This window comes from Prionailurus bengalensis, chromosome D2 (genome assembly GCF_016509475.1).
Source record: "Prionailurus bengalensis isolate Pbe53 chromosome D2, Fcat_Pben_1.1_paternal_pri, whole genome shotgun sequence".
Lineage (NCBI taxonomy): Eukaryota > Metazoa > Chordata > Mammalia > Carnivora > Felidae > Prionailurus > Prionailurus bengalensis.
In genome coordinates this window covers 32351829-32363350 of record NC_057351.1, presented here as the reverse complement: position 1 = coordinate 32363350, position 11522 = coordinate 32351829, and the positions used below count along the sequence as shown (strand labels likewise).

Here is an 11522-nt window from a genome sequence, read left to right as displayed (position 1 = left end):
CTTAACCTTGGCGTCATTTATCACAAGAATGACATTCACAGATGCGGTCGCAGCCTACAGACTGACGGTCAGCATGCTTCCCTTATTCACCGTCATGTGTGAGACCCCAGAGAGGGGGGGCCAGGAGAGGGGGGCCTGATGTGAGGGGAGAACCGAGATCAACTTAGAAGGATTTTTGGTCTTATTGCAAACATCCATGCAGTATATTTGTATATGTGCCAATAAACACATCTATTCCACAGAGTGGAGACCAAACCCTATGTCCTGCGTTTTCCATTAACTTATTATGAACCTTTCCCCGCATCATTGAAATTATTTGAAGACCTGACTTTAATAGTGGCATGGTGTTCCATGACATGGATGTACGTGATGAATTTAATCATTTCCCCATTTTGGGACATTTGTACTGTTCCCAATCTCTTGACACTCTCAACTCTGTCTAGCCCTAGAACTTGCTAACCATGACCTTCGGCAAGTCGTCTGGCAGACAGAGAGAAGAGCTCGTCTCACAAGGATGACTCTTCGTAACCTGTGGAAGTGCTTTCTAACCAGTGGAAACCCTGCGTGAGGTCTAGTTAACCTCCCCCACTGCCCAGTGCCAGCCCACAGCCAGGGCAGGCTCGGCCTGGCTGGCTGGAACAGATCCTAAGGCAAGGGAACTATCTTCTAGGGGTGGGAGACCATGCCGGGTGGGTTTCTGCCTCTCGTTGTTTCTCACAGCTACCTGCAAGGTCAGCCTTGGAGGCTCAGGAGTCCTCCTGGAAGGATGTAAGGAAGGAGGCGTCTTGCCAAGGGGCCGCTCCCAGCATGCAGGATGGAGAATGGGGACAGAGGTCTCTGGGAACGGTTCACTGGCTGGGCTTGTGAGCGCCTGTTCTTTTAGAAATAGAGGAGCCATGGGGCGGGGGAGGGCCGGAGGTTGGCATCCGTCAGTGGAAGCGTCTCCTATCAGCCTATGAGGTAGGTACTGTTATTAAGGCCCATTTTGCAGATGAGGAAGGTAAGTCTCAGAGAGGTTCGGTAACAACCAACGTACAGCTAGTGACGGGCAAAGCTTGGATTCTGTTTGCTACCTCCCGCTGATGCAAAGCAGGCTGCCACCAGCATCAGGTGACTACTGCTCATGTGGGTGAGGTGCTCAGAGGAGAGTCACCTGCACGGGGTAAGTTCAGGAAGATTGTCCTGGAGGAATGGGACTTCGGCTAGGCCCCCAGATGGGTGGGAATGATCTAGTCGCTTACTCCTGGCTGCACATTAGAATCATTTGGGGGAAGTCTAGGCTCCCAGGCCCCACCTGCAAAGACTGATTTTGTTGTTCTGGGTTAGGGCGTCAGTGTATTTTAAGAGTCCCAGGTGGTGCTCCTGTGCAGCCAGATGGCTAAGCAGACAGAAGCATGTCCCTTGGGTGAAGACAGGATGTGCAGGAGGCCGGGACGGAAATAAGCCTATGAGGAGCCAGAGCTGGGCCCCCATCTCTGGACGGGGGCAGGGGGAGGCCTATGGGCCACTTCAAGGGCAGAAGGGCTTCTGTTTTATTGGTTTATTCAACATTTTGTCATCCCCAAGCCACGCCTTGGTACCGAGTCCGTGAGGAACCCTCAGCCTGCCGAGGATGCTGTGTCCCTCCTGTGGGAAGCCTCCCGAGTGATTATCCTCAACCTTCAGGGGAATACTGGTGTCTGCACTCATGACCACATTTATTCAGGCCATGGGGCAATAGAGGCCCAGGGCCCTAGCTTCTGACATCCATTGTCACCATGTCCCAGCAACCCGGGTCCCCAGGGCGCGTGGCTCAGTACTAATGGGGACAGGGACTGTGGATTTACTGCTCTCTGGTGCATGACCTGGGCCTGAGAACAAATCTAAAAGGGGAAAGACAAACTGCACACAATCCCATACAGGTACCAAGGAGCAGAAGCAGCCTCCCCCACCGGCCTCCTGGGTTCCGAGCCAGCAGCTGCTCTCACACCTTTGCGGGGGCACAGAGACCAAAAAAAAAAAAAAAAAAAAAAAAAAAAAAAAAGCAAACAAACACGATTAAAAAAAAACCCCAAAAACCTAACTTTAAAAATTTTTTAAATTTATTTTGAGCAAAACAGGTGGAGAGGAGAAAAAAACACAAATGTTTCTATGTTCCCATCAACATGCTTTTTCCATCATGTCTAATCCTGCCCATGACCCTGAGAGGTAGATATTGTTACACACCCACCCCCATGTTATACAGCAAACAACTACCCCTCTGGGGAGTGACCCTGGTGTATGGGGTCACGATGTCACCCCCGGTCCGGCTGACAGCCCCCACATGTCACTGTAACAAGCCGTGTCCTGGGTGAATATGGGTGGCAGCGTGGGTGTCAGGGAAGAAGTCCGGAAGAAGTGAGGCCACGTGGATGTTGCCTGGCTCTGCCTCCCAGCACCTCCCTTTGAGCCTCAGTTTCCCCATCTGTAAGATGACAACATCTCCCAGTCTTGTGATTCTGTGGAAGAATGCAAAGGCATGAATCCAAAAGTCAGTTTCTGTAAGGTTCAGCGTTTTCTTTCTCTCTCTCTGGAACATTCCACGGTTGCTGTAATTAACCCCAAGGGCTCACACATTTGCAAAGCAAAATTAACTGCGCTTTAAAAAGAACGCTGGAGAAGGAATGAGGAATATAAGGAATGGCAGCCATCTTTTTAGGGCTCAAATGACGAAGTGCTTCTTTTGGTGATATCTGAAGGTGCTTGATGTCCAGGCAGGGGGATGTTGCTTGGAATTTTGGAGGGCTGTGGCCAGACTTCGGGACATGACACTCCCTATAGTTGGGGAAACAGGCTGGAAAAGCCGAGCACCATCCCTTTGGCCTGAGCACACTGCCGCGCGACAGCCACGGGGGACGAGGCCAGGACTGTCACTGACAGCACCTCAGCAAGTGGCCAGAACAGACGTTAACCTCAGGCCCGGGCCAGGCCACAGTCTCCACATATAGGATTTCACCTGAGCCTACGACATCCCTCATCGTCTTATGGATGAGGAAACCAGTCACATGACCATCTGTGACAAGTCGTCTCGCTGCTGCCCCCCCCCCCCCACAACGATGGTGAGGCTCAGCCACCAGCTGAGGCTGAGTGAGTGGCCGAGTCGGGACTTGAACCCAGGCTGCCTGTCACCGTCAGCCATGCTCTAGGCCTTCACCTGATGTGACTCTTTGTGCCACTTCTCTAGAAGGCTGGGCAGCCTCAATGCTTCTCCCTGTGAGAGGACTGGCCTCTAGAGAAGGCTGGATTGAGCCAAGGGGCCGGGCGTCTGCCCCCTCCTCCCATCCCTTCCTGATTCCTGCCGTGCAATGAGAGGTGGGTAGTCTCCTTCCAGGCTTCCCTGAACATTTGCTTCCCTGGCCCTATGGGAGAGGGGAGCCCTCCCTGCACGGAATCCTCTCAGATACATTTATAGTCAATGACAGACACCAGCAGAAACTCCACCCCGAGCTGGACAGCCTTCCCCCCTCCTCCCCCTGGCCTCCCCTCTGACCCTAACCCGTGCCAGGCAGCCAGCCCCAGCGGGCCCCTCCAGGATTTACCTTGCCCGGGGGGGCCCAGCCCAGGGTGTGGAAGCAACCAGCTGCCAACATAGAGTATGTCTCCCCAAGGACCCTCAGAACTAGCCGGGAGGGGCCCACATCAGCCGGGCCAGGGCTAAGGGCTCCTGTTCACTCGCACACCAGCTGAGGTCCTGTCCCTCAGCAGTGAGCCGGCACCCCAGAAAGGTGCTGGGCTCCTCCCTCGCCCTTCCCTGCCACCTGACGCCCTGCACGGCCGGGACTCCACCTGACTGGGCCTCTTTGCTTCTGCTCCTCATCTGTTCTCTCCGCCCACATGCCAGGCTCCAGAGCCTTCCTTGCTCGGGATTTCAGTGGCCGCGTTGAATTTGAGTTTCTCCAGCTCAGAGAATCCTGCAATCAATCCCCGGGATATGTTGGAGCTCATCTGGTCTATTCCTGCCCCAGAGCCTCACCATCCTTGACCCATGGAGATGGGAAGTCCACGCAGCTGAGTTTATCAGCGCCCCCCACCCCTGCCCCTGCTTGCAAGGCTCTGTTTATCACAGCGTGGAGAGAGGGAGCGGGGAGGGATGGGAAAGAAGAAACAGAGAGAAGTAAGCTGAGAAGGCAGTCTCGTACACAAGAATACAGTCGGAATGTGATTCTTGCGGTGCAGGAAGGTGCTGTCCCGGGGTTGCAGACTCAGTGAGAGGGTGACAGGGCCTGTGTGACAATAGCATCACGGCAGGCGCGAGCCTGTACAAAGGGGGTCGCCACTGCTCAGATCTGTGTAGGATGACCGGGGCTCAGGAAAAGGTTCAGAGGAAGGCTGGAGAGGTAGGTGGGGTCAACCTGGCAGGGTTTCCTCCTCTCTGTGTGGCTCCTTGACTCCCCCAGGTCAAATGCCACCTTCTTTGGCAAGTGTGTGGAACAGGGTTAGTGCAGCAGGCCCGAGACTGCCATCCTTTGAAAGGCCTGCTCACGAGGCTGGCCCTTGGCTGGGGTCTGGGAACTTGGATTTTGGGAATGCTCCCAGGATTCTCTGAGAAGGGCTGGCTGCGCCTAAATCGTTTGTGCAAACAACATGGCTGATGCGAAAGCCCTGCTCTCCTGCGGAGAATCTGGTACATCTAGGCAGGGGTTACCTATGTGACCAGCCCCCAGGAAACACCCTGGGCTCTGGGTCTCTAATGAGCTTCTCTAGCAGACGATGTTTCACACACGGTGTCGTGACACGTCGCTGGAGGAGTTAAGCGTGTCCTGTGTGACTCAGCGGGACGAGGACCCTGGGAAGCTTTTGCTTGGTTTCCCATAGCCTTTGTCCTGCGCCGATGTTGCTCTGTATCTTTGCACCGTGACGGGTCTTAGCTGTGAGTCCTCCTAGCAAATCACACCGGGAGTGGTCCTGGGGACCCTGACCCAGGGACTTTCTCGGGTCACTCGGTGTCATAGTTAATCTCGTCTTTCTCAGGATCCTGCAGAAGAGAGAGGTTGCTGGGTGAAGGGTATTTGTAAACTCCTACCTAGCCTGGGCTCCTGGGGACCGTGACACTCACTGTTAATGGGGCTAAGCCAGGAGGGGAGATGCAGATGGCTTTCGTTCGTTCCCTGACGGCTTGCTTGCCACCAGGCCCCGCCCAGTGGGCTGCACGCCCTGAGTCCTCTCCTTCCGTCTGCAGGGTCTGGAGAGCCTGGGCATCTCTGGGAGCCACTGGCATCCAGGGGGGTGTCATAAGGTGAGGAAGAGGGCCTTCCCGCCTAGGCAACAGACCCTAAACCCCACGGATCCCCGGCAGTTCTTCAAACACAGGCTGGAGAGGAAGCTGCCGGAGAACCCCACGCCCCCTCTCCCTTTCTCTCCTAACACAACCCTCCGTTTCTAGCGGGGCGCCCAGGTGCCAGACGAAGACCACCCTTCCCAGCTCCCTTGCAGCTCCCCGTGGCCAGGGGACTCCATGTAAACAGCGGGATGTGAGCAGAAGTGATCGGAGCCACGTCCTGGTTGTGGCCTTCAAGAGACAAGGCCATGCCCTCCCCTCTCCTCCTTCCTCTCCCCACGGGCTGGAACATGGACGAGGTGGCTCCATCTTGTCCGGGCCGCAACCAGGAGGCAGGAGCTGGGGCCCCCGGCACCCTGGAGTCACAGTCCAGCCCGGGACGGCCCGGGGCCTGACTGTTATGGAAAGAGACGTAACTGTTTATTTTGTTTAAGCCAGTGTTATTTTTGGTCTCTGATATAAGAGCCAAATCTACATCCTAATTTTGAGGGTTTCAAGCTTTTTGGCCTCAACCACCGAAAGAACATTTAAAAAATTTTGTTTTAATGTTTATTTATTTTTGAGAGAGAGAGAGTATGTGTAGGGGAGCGGCAGAGAGAGAGGGAGAGGGAGACACAGAATCCAAAGCAGGCCCCAGGCTCCGAGCTGTCAGCCCAGAGCCCGACGCGGGGCTCGAACCCACAAACCGCGAGATCAAGACCTGAGCCGAAGCCAAGAGTCGGACGCTCAACTGACCGAGTCACCCAGGCGCGCCTCTGTTTCATTTCTTTTAAAATGCCGTGTGCGTCTTCGCTAAATTGTTGTCTGAAAAACAGTCTTGACAATGGTCTCCGCTGCCCTGCTCCCCTCAGCCACCAGCTTTTCTGCTTCTCTGCTGCCCGACCCATTCCCGGCACCACCCGCCTCGCGTCACCCTTTTTCCCCCCTTCCAAACAGTCGTTCATTCAACAAACATTTATGGAGCCTAAATCTTCCCCACTTCAGGCCCCCCACGTTCTGTTCCCTCTGTCTGGAAGGCTCTTCTCCTGCCTCATCACCACCGGACCCCCGGCAAGGACCACCTGGGCTAGCACCTGTCTCTCGCCAGGTGACGGTCGATAAAGAACTTGCTGAATGAATAAATTCCACCTCAGCCCTGTTCGTCTGTCACTGGGACACCTGCAGCAGCCTCCAGCTTTGTCTTCTAGCCCCCTCCTTTCTGGCACTCCCAGTCCGTCTTTGTCATGGCTGCCATGGAGACAGGATCACTGCCTCCCTCTGATAAAACCCTCAGTGGCTCCTCATTGGCCACAGGGTAAGAGTCCATTTCTATTTGGCTCTTTGAAAGCCTGGTGACTTGGCCTCCACACTCCTCACTAGCATCTTCTTCCCCTTCCTCCCCATCTCCTGTGCCTCCGAGCCTCAGTGTAGGCTCCACCCCAACCTGAAAATGTTCTCTGTTCTTCTTTGCCTGCGAAGCCCCTACACATCCTTCAAAACCCAGATCAGACATCATGTCTCCCTCCCACCTCCTCAGACATGGAGGGTAAGCCACCTCTGTTCCTCCCTGGCCCTGTGCAGGCCTATGTCTTGTCCTGGAACACGGCACTGCATCACCCTGATGATTCCCTGGAGGCCTTGTCACAGCTGTATCCTGACTCCTGGGCCTGGCACAGGGCAGGTAACTGGGACATACGTGTTAAATAAATGAACGGCTGGATGAATGATCTTGTTCCAATTCAGCCCTGACGTCACCATTGTCCAAAATATTTACCATCACTCCTGGTCCTGCCCATCACCATCGGGGATTCACTTCCCTTTGTTTGCTTGAACAATTTTATCCTTTCCTGGAGAACCATTCTGCAAACTGACTCCAAGCCAATGTATCCCAACTGTTTCTTGTTGGAAACCAGAATGTCAACATTTTACATGAATTGCTGAAAACGTTATATTTAGTTAAAGGAAACAAGTCTTTGGTAATTTCTTTAATTGAGTAAATTTGGTGCATTCATCTCAGGCATATTGAGTTTTGGGCAAATTGGCCTACTTTCTGCCTCCTAAACTTCTCTCCCAGAATCTCTAAGGGTGCAAATGTGTCTTTGGGGGCAGAAATATCACAGAGGCTTCCATTCCTTATCTTCCCTGCCCTTATCTGTATTTTACTTGGATTCACACCCCTGTGCTTTTCAATGCCAATTGAACGCTAACAGCACCAAGTGCTCACAGGCCCACGGGAAAGTGCACAGGGGCAACCTCGCTGAACTGCAATGGGGCCGCTGCTCTGGAGGGGCACCATCTTCCTCGGTTCTCTTTGGCTGTTTGGCCAGCAGCAGGAGGGTTTTGGAAACAGAACCATATCGTCCAGGACAATCTGGTTGCAAGTGACAGAAACCTAATGCAGACTAACCTAGACAGAGAAGGCACGGATTAGTCCTCATGAAGGGGGTGGATATCGGCACAGCCCTTGGAAATGGAGGAAGATGTCTAGGAACCAGAGCCCGGGCATGGCAACTGTGAGGTTAACGAACGCCGGACACTGGCCATCTGTCACCCCCCGGTTCACTCTGTTCCTTTTCAACCTGTTGGCCTCATTCTCTCTGGCCCGTGATGGGCATTCTCCACGCGGCAGAGAACGTGCTGCTCGAGCAGAGAAAAAGCTGCCCGCTCCCAGACTGTATACAGCAGTCCCAGCACAGGACTAGCACTGGATCCGTAACCCTACCAGGCGGTTGGAGTGCTGTGATTGGCCGGGCCAGGATCACATGACCGCCCTTGTGCCTGGCACACGGCTCTACCACTACCAGAGGAAGTGACGCAAGGAAGCTTCCTGGAAAGGAGCCAACCCAACAGTCTTTTACACAAGAGGAAGGGAGAGTAGTTTAGCTTGAAGGAAAAACCTAGGGATGTGGATAAATGTCCCATCCTCCACTTGGGAGGACAGGATTTTTTTTTTAATGTTTATTTATTTACTTTGAGAGAGAGAAAGAGAGAGACCACAAGTGGGGGAGGGACAGAGAGGAGAGAGAGAGAGAACCCCACGCATGCTCCACGCTGTCAGTGCAGAGCCCGATGCGGAGCTCGAACTCACGAACCACGAGATCATGACCTGAGCCCAAACCAAGAGTCGGTCGCTTAACAGACTGAGCCACCGGTGCCCCAGGGGGCCAGGATTTTTAAAGATTCAGACCCACCACCAATTCCAACCTACTGACCTCACCTAGCCACACGTCCCCGTTGCAACTCACCTCCATTCCACTACTCGCTGCTTAGCGAGTAAATGTTCCTAGAAGAGTTTGAGTGAATGTTTGCATATACGGCCCATACTCCTGGGCCTGCCGCGTCCCCGCCACCTGGAACACGTGCCACCGCATCTGTTTCCCCTTGTTTTGATCATATTCATCCTTTAAGGCCCGGTTCACGTGCTGCCTCTTCCATGAAGCCTCCCCGGATCCCACAATGCCAGAAAGGAGTTTCCAACAAGCAGTGCATCACATAGATGGGACGTCGTGAGCTCTCCGTCCCGGGAGCTTTCAAGCACAGGTCTGTTTGCGGAGAGGGGGGGGGGGGGATGGGGGACACCGTGGAAAGCTGAGGACCTCAGGGACGTGGCGTATAGTCTCCCAGGGCTGCCGTAACAAATCACCCCAAACTGGGGAGCTTAAGTCAACAGAAACTTACTCTCCCACAGTTCTGGAGACCAAAAGTCCAAAATGAAGGTGTCGGTGGGGCTACTTACTTCCGGAGGCCCTGAGGGAAGCCGGGCCAGGCCTCTCTCCTAGCTTCCAGGGGCCGTCCGCAAGAGTGGCATTCCTGGGCTCACAGGTGCCTCCTTGTCACCTCTGCCTCCGTGGCCGCGTGGGGTTCTCCTCTGTGCCTCTTTGCGTCCTCTCTTCCTCTTACAAGGACACCAGAGCCCACTCTAAATCCAGAATGATTTTATCTCAAGACTCTTAACTCATTACATCTGCAACGAATCTATTTCCAAATAAGGTCACCTTCTGAGGTCCTGGGCGGACACAAATGCGTGGCAGAACTAGTCGACACACTGCAGGGATCCTGTGTAGGACAAACTCAGCACAGGCCAAAGTGGCTGCAGTAGAGGCTGGACAGGTAACTGGAAAGCACAGGCCTCAGCCCCGGTCATCATCAGATCCAATTTTCAAAAGAAGCCAGAGAGCTGGGTTTTTTATGTAAAACATCTAGATTTTAAAAAAATGTTTCTTTATCTTTGAGAAAGAGCATGAGCGGGGAAGGGGCAGAGAAAGGGGGATGGAGGATCCAAAGAGGGCTCTGCATGGACAGTGGCAAGCCCGATGTGGGGCTCGAACTCACAAACTATGAGATCATGACCAGAGTCGAAGTCAACCAACTGAGCCACCCAGGCGCCCCTACATTTTTAAATGCTGGCAACATATTCAAAATGTTTTTTTTTTTTAAGTTTTAAAATTTATTTCTGAGAGAGAGAATGTGCGAGCAGGGGAAGGGCAGAGGGAGAGAGGGACAGAGGATCTAAAGGGGGACAGAGGATCTGAAGGGGGCTCTGCGCTGACAGCAGAGAGCCAGATGAGAGGCTTGAACTCTTGAACCGCGAGATTATTACCGGAGACGAAGCTGGACGCTCAACCGACTGAGCCACCCAGGCGCCCCTTAAAATGTTTTTAAGCACTGTGACCCACACATTTATACAATCATAGCACATCTGTAAGTCAGGTTCGGTCTCCGCAGCACGTCTGTGACCTCTGGTGTATACTCCAACTAGGCTTCTGTGAGCTTGCTCAGAAAACAGGGTCTAGTTGCACTTCTTGAAGAAGCCACCAGATGGCGTGCCAGTCATTGCATTAGGCCTGCGTCTTCCAGCCGGGTCTGGGAACCGTCCAGGAGCTGAAATCTAACCATGGGGGGTTATCAAGGGGAGGGGTGGGCAGGGGGAGGAGACGTGAGGGTGGGGGTAGCGTGAGATTAAGCTCGATGCCAGAGGTCACTGCATCGCAAAGACTCTTCCGTCTTTATCTCCATCTTTGACGCCTGCTAGCTCTTGCTTGTATTTGCTCTCTTGGCAGACAAAACAAGTTCAAAGGGACATCCAAAGATATACTATAGGAACAACAGAGGAACAGCCAGATAGTACATGTTCAACAGCTTTAGTCTAAGTAAACCAATTAACTTTAAATTGTTCTTTATTCTAAATAAACCAATTAACTTTAAAAAATTGACACACGCACATGGCAAAAAAATTCTAAACCATACAAAATATTCCTGCTCCCGCTGCCAATGCCTGCTGTCTCTGCTAACATGTCCTCATTGCTTCAAGAGCTCTGAATTCAGGGGTTAGGATTATTTCTGTTGTTGCACATATATAATATATTCTTATTTTTTTCATTTTTAAATTTTTTAGAGAGAGAGCACATGTGCATAAGCAGGGGACAGGCAGAGGGAGAGAGAGACAGAGAGAGAGAGAGAGAGAGAGAGAGAATCTTAAACAGGCCCTATCTATGCCCAGCATGTAGCCTGACACTGGGCTCAATTCCATGACCCCGGGGTCATGACCTGAGCCGAAATCGAGTCGGACCCTCAACCGACTGAGCCACCCAGGCGCCCCTGTGATACACTTTGCTTGAAAGGAAAATTCTGCATTGTTTGTACAATGGAATTAAGTATATCAGTCCAGATGGTTACTGACTTGTCTGTAAATGTGACCCTGGTAATCCTTATTAAAATCACAGGGTGAGTGTATAATGGTTATGGAGAGGGGGCATTTCCAGGAATTTAATTACACCTAATTAGAGTTTGACTTTTAGATGCAATACTTAATGATACATTTCCAATATTTAATATAAATTTATTTTTACTTTTTATTATGGCTCAGTCGATTAAGTGTCCGACTTTGACTCGGGTCCTGATCTCACGGTTTGTGAGTTCAAGCCCCATGTCAGACTCTATGCTGACAGCTCGGAGCCTGGAGCCTGCTTCAGATTCTGTGTCTCCCTCTATCTCTGCCCCTCTCCGGCTTGTTCTCTGTCTCTCTTTCTCAAAAATGAATAAACATTAAAAAAAATTTTTTTTAAAGAAATATTCAGGGGCGCCTGGGTGGCTCAGTTGGTTAAGCGTCCAACTTCGGCCCAGGTCATGATCTTACAGTTTGTGGGTTCAAGCCCCGCGTCAGGCTCTGTGCTGACAGCTTGCTTAGGGCATGGAGCCTGCTTCGGATTATGTGTTTCCTTCTCTCTCTGCCCCTCCCCCGCTCACT

At 52.5% G+C, this 11522-nt stretch overlaps 1 long non-coding RNA gene across 1 annotated transcript; it reads right to left on the bottom strand.

Moving 5' to 3' along the window:
• Positions 1-2059: 2059 nt before the first annotated feature.
• On the bottom strand, positions 2060-9208 carry LOC122492866. The gene is made up of 2 exons (XR_006299778.1): positions 8521-9208; positions 2060-4993 (listed from the first exon to the last, which is right to left on the bottom strand). It is a non-coding gene; the product is annotated as an uncharacterized LOC122492866 (long non-coding RNA).
• Positions 9209-11522: the final 2314 nt, after the last annotated feature.